Source organism: Callospermophilus lateralis, chromosome 3 (genome assembly GCF_048772815.1).
Source record: "Callospermophilus lateralis isolate mCalLat2 chromosome 3, mCalLat2.hap1, whole genome shotgun sequence".
Taxonomy (NCBI): domain Eukaryota; kingdom Metazoa; phylum Chordata; class Mammalia; order Rodentia; family Sciuridae; genus Callospermophilus; species Callospermophilus lateralis.
Window position 1 is genome coordinate 131,527,450 of NC_135307.1, and position 5,590 is coordinate 131,533,039.

Below are 5,590 nucleotides of genomic sequence, written 5' to 3' on the forward strand. Positions count from 1 at the left end.
AGGGTCTGTCGATTTTATTTATTTTTTCAAAGAACCAACTTTTAGTTTTGTCAATTTTTTCAATTGTTTTCTTTTGTTTCGATTTCATTAATTTCAGCTCTGATTTTAATTATTTCTTGTCTTCTACTTCTTTTGCTGTTGTTTTGCTCTTCTTTTTCTAGGATTTTGAGTTGAAGTATTAGATCATTTATTTGTTGGTTTTTTCTTTTTTTAAGGAATGAACTCCAAGCAATAAATTTTCCTCTTAGAACTGCTTTCAATGTGTCCCATAGATTCCGATATGTTGTGTCTGTGTTTTCATTTATCTCTAAGAATTTTTTAATTTCCTCCTTGATGTCTTCTATAACTCATTGATCATTCAGTAACCTATTGTTCATTCTCCAAGTGATGCATGATTTTTCCTTACTTCTTTTATCGTTGATTTTCAATTTCATTCCATTATGATCAGATAAGATGCATGGTATTATCTCTACTCCTTTATATTGTCTAAGAGTTGCCCTGTGACATAATATATGATCTATTTTTGAGAAGGATCCATGTGCTGCTGAGAAAAAAGTGTAACTGCTTGATCTTGGGTGGTATATTCTATATACGTCAATTAAGTCTAGGTTATTAATTGTGTTATTGAGTTCTATAGTTTCCTTATTCAACTTTTGTTTGGAAGATCTGTCCAGTGGTGAGAGAGGTGTGTTGAAGTCTCCCATGATTATTGTATGGTGGTCTATTAGACTCTTGAACTTGAGAAGAGTTTGTTTGATGAACATAGCTGCACCATTGTTTGGGGCATATATATTTATGATTGTTATGTCTTGTTGGTGTATGGTTCCCTTGAGCAGTATGTAGTGTCCCTCTTTATCCCTTTTGATTAACTTTGGCTTGAAATCTATTTTATTTGATATGAGTATGGACACTCCTGCTTGTTTCCGAAGTCCATATGAGTGATATGATTTTTCCCAACCTTTCACCTTCAGTCTATGTATGTCTTTTCCTATCAAATGCGTCTCCTGAAGGCAGCATATTGTTGGGTCTTGTTTTGTGATCCATTCTACTAGCCTGTGTCTCTTAATTGGTGAGTTTAAGCCATTAACATTTAGGGTTATTATTGAGATATGGGTTGTTCTTCCAGCCATATTTGTTTATTTATGTTACTAAACATGGTTTGTTTTCCTCTTTGATTATTCCCCCCCCCCTTTACTGTACTACCTCCCGCTGTTGGTTTTCATTGATATTTTCCATTTCCTCTTCCTGTTGAAGTTTTCTTTTACTTGTCTTTTTTTTTTTTTTTTTTTGTACCAGGGATTGAAATCAGGGGCACTTGACCACTGAGCCACAACCCCAGCCCTTTTTTATATTTTATTTAGAGACAGGGTCTCACTGAGTTGCTTAGCAACTCTCAATCCTCCTGCCTCAGACTCCTGAGCTGCTAGGATTACAGGCATGCACCAACGCATCCAGCAAAATTAAAGTTTTCTTTAGGAAATTTTGTGTGACAATACTATCTTATGTAATTTCTAGTGGGTTTTTTTTCTAGTGGTTATAGACATTTGTCTAATTTTTGAAAACCTATTTGTTTACATTGCAGCAAAATGTACATAATATAAAATTTACCATTTCTACACCTTTAAGTGTACATTTCAATGACATTAGTATTTCCACATTGTTGGGGTTTTTTTTAACCTTTTTTTTTTTTTTTTTTTTTTTTTGGTGGTGTTGGGGATCAAACTCAGGTCCTTGTGAGGCAAGCACTCTACCAACTGAGCTATATCCCTGGCCCAGTGTTTTCACACTGTAGGGCCACCATTACCACTATCCTACTCTAGAAGTTATATCTTTATCTTTCCAAATTGAAACTTTGTATCCATTAAGCAATAACTTCCCATTTCCCACACCTACTCCTTAGCAATCCCCATTCTACTTTCTGAATTTGCTTACTCTAGGTACTTCAAGTAAGTGGAATCACATATTATTTTTCTTTTTGTGACTGGCTTTTTTCACTTAATTCTCAAGGTTCATTCACATTGTAGCATTATGTCAGAATTTGCTTGCTAGTTTTTAGGGATGGTACACTGTATTCTTATACTGTGTTATATTATATATTCTTATACCCATTCATCCATTGATAAGACACTTAAGTGGCCTCTACCTTTTGGCTATTATTGATTCTATAAATATAGATGTGCGATGTTCTGAATCCCTGTTTTCAGTTTGTTGGGTATATGCCTACAAATAGAATTGCTGTATCAAGTGAAAAATCTGTTATTAATTTTTTGGATGAACTTCTATAGTGCTTTGTGCAGTAGCTATGCTATTTTACATTCCCATGAGCAGGGCACAATTAACATAATTTACATCTTTGCTTGACCCAGTGATCTGGAGGCAGAACAAACCAGCACAAAGTGTTGGAGAATTCTAGCATCAAAAAGAGCCTTCTGGGGCTGTGGCTGTGGCTTAGCATAGCATACTTGCCTGGCATGTGTAAGGCACTGGGTTTGATTCTCAGCACCACATATAAATAAATAAAAAAATAAGAAAGGTTTATAAATAACTAATATATATATATTTTAATAATATATATAAATAAATTATATGTATATATATATATATATATATAGATAGATAGATAGATAGATAGATTTTTTGGTACTAGGGATTCAACCCAGGGGCACTTCTTAACCACATCCTCTTCCCCTTTTTGTGTTTTATTTAGTGACAGGGTCTCACTGAGTTGCTTAGGGCCTCATTAAGTTGCTGAGGCTGGCTTTGAACTCGAGATCCTCCTGTCTCAGACTCTTAAGCCACTGGGATTACAGGTATATGCCACTGCACCTGGAAAATAACTACTCTTAAAAAAAGATTCTTAAATTTTTAATTTTTTGTACTTTTATTAGGCAGAAGTCTTGGATAATCCACTCAAGGAAGATCGGTAGTCCAACTTAATAAGCCTATCCTTTGTATATACTGATGGAAACACTGATGGCATCTATTGAGTCCTTATTTCTGGACTAGACCACACTGATTTGAAAAGTGCAACAAGAGAACCCTGGATATGCAGGTGGCTCTAGTAGAACTGCTGGTGTCCCATTTTGCTTTTAAGGATGCAACAAGGCAAAAAACAGACATAAATAACCTTTTTTGGGGGGGGTACTGAGGGTTGAACCCAGGGGATCCCCACCTCTCTATATTTTTCACTTTTAGACAAGATCTTGCTGAGTTCCTTAGGGCCTCACTAAGTTGCTGAAACTGACCTCCAATTCCCAAGTTGCTGAGATTACAGGTGAGTGCCAGTTATACCTGGCTCACTAATCATTTTATAGATGATAACACTGAAAGTCAAGAAGTTATATAATTTATCCAAAGGCATAGTTGGTAAAAAAGCACAGCAGGATTTGGATCAAGTCTGTTACTTTGAAAAGCCTTGTATTCTCAATGTAACACTCTTTCTTTTCCAATTCCAAATCTTTTTTTTCTTTTCTTTTCTTTTTTTTTTTTTTTTTGATACCAGGGATTGAAATCAGGAGTGCTTAATCACTGAGTCACATCCCCAGACCTTTAATTTTTTCATTTTTTATTTTGAGACAGGGTCTTGCTAAGTTGGTTAGGACTTCAGTAGTTGCTAAAGATGCCCTCAAAGTTGCAGTCCTCCTGCCTCAGCCTCCCAAGGTGCTGGGATTACAGGTACTTGCCACGGTGCCTAGCTCTATCCCCAAACATCTTAAGCCACATTAGACAACTTGTTATTCCATATACCTACTGATATGTATCTTAATGTCCCTTGCTTTTGTTATACTTTCAACTTACAAAGCCCCAGAACCATCTATGTTTGTTGACATTCTGCTTAGATGCAAAGCTTTCCCTTAACACATTAAGTTTCTGATTTCCTCCTGATATAGTCAAATACTCTCTCTCTCTATGTCTCCAATATAATATTTGTGTCTCCTTAGGATTCTCAGTTGCAAACATAAGAATCCAAACTAGGTGGTAAAAATAGGAAGTGATTTATTAAAGAATATGGGATAAATCAGAATCTTGGGGAAATGACTGGCTTAGAGCCTATGTGGTCAGGAATATCCAAACACAAATTCACACCTGAGACTACATCAGTAGAGCCTCTAGTGTTGCTGCTCACAGCCTAGACTCTCACATTGCACAGTTGACGTGGAGTTCTGCGGTGCAGGAACTCTGCCCCTATAGCCTCCCTGCCAAAACCTGAATTTCACAAACTTTTGTCACATTGCTCACCTTCAAAAAAAAAAAAAAAAAAAATCTCTGAAAGGCTGCATCTCATAGGCAGAACCCAAGTCATACATACAGTTCCTAGCTAAATGGAAGGCTGAGTGACCTTCTGGTCTTCCTTGGAGAGGCAGAATTCATAAGGTGTCAAATTTTCCAAACAAAAAGGGTATTCAAAGGTGCATAGCGCCTTTCTTTCACCAGGCATCCTCATGAGAGTGACATCATCTTTAAACCCTGCAGGAAAATCCCTAACAAATCACAGAGATGCCCAGGGAAAGCAGGGTGACTTAGAAGTTCTATTACTTAATATCATCCAAAAAAAAATTTTTTTTTTTGGTACTGGGGATTGAATCAGGGGTGCTATAGCACTAAACTATAGCTCCTGTTCTTTTATTTTTATTCTGAGACAGGGTCTTGCTAAGTTGCTAAAGCCACCCTTGAACTTGTGATCGTCTTGCCTTAACCTCCCAAACATTTGGATGATTATCCCAAACTCTTTAATGTAGGCTCCAAGAAGATGCAGCAGTTCCACATGTCCCTCTGAGGGAAGGCTGTGGTGCTGATAGGCAAGAACACTATGATATGTGAGGCCATCCCAGGTCATCTGGGAAACAACCCAGTTCTGGAGAAACTGTTGCCTCACATTCATGGGAATGTGGGATTTCTGTTCACCAATGAACAGAAATTTGGATTTGGATCAAGATCACTGAGAACAGGGACATGCTGCTGTCCAGTAAGGTACCAGCTGCCACTGGTGCTGGTGCCATTGCTGTATGTGAAGTCATTGTGCCATCCCAGAACATTGTTCTATTGGCACAAGAAGACCTCATCCTTCTAGGCTTTAGGCATCACCACTAAAATCTCCAGGGGCATTATTTGATATACTAAATGGGAGCCAGTGAAGCCACACTGCTGAACATGCTGAACCTCTCACCCTTCTCTTTGGGTTGCTCACTCAGCAGGTGTTGGGCAACAGCAGCACCTACAACCCTGAAGTGCTTGACATCACATAGGAAACTGCATTCTCGCTTCCCCTCCCCTTGCACAAATGTACTGACCATCTTCCACAGGTCCAGGCATTTAGATGAAACTCAGACGAATAGATTACTAAACAAAAAAATTAAAATTACAGACTTCCAGCTGGGAATGATGGCACATGCCTGTAATCCCAACAATTCGGGAGGCTAAGACAGTGTGATTGCTAGTTTAAGGCCAGCCTCAGCAATTTAGTGAGAGCCTCATTAATTTAGTGAGACCTTGCCTAAAAATAAAAATGGAGGAGGGGCCTAGGGATGTAGCTCAGTGGTAAAGCTCCCCTGAGTTCAATCCCCAGGCCTCCTCTCCTCACAAAATTATA

General features: G+C 38.0%; 1 pseudogene; it reads left to right on the top strand.

The window, feature by feature from the left end:
• The first annotated feature begins 4,708 nt into the window (after positions 1 to 4,708).
• LOC143394809 (large ribosomal subunit protein uL10 pseudogene) lies at positions 4,709 to 5,246 on the top strand (annotated as a pseudogene).
• Positions 5,247 to 5,590: the final 344 nt, after the last annotated feature.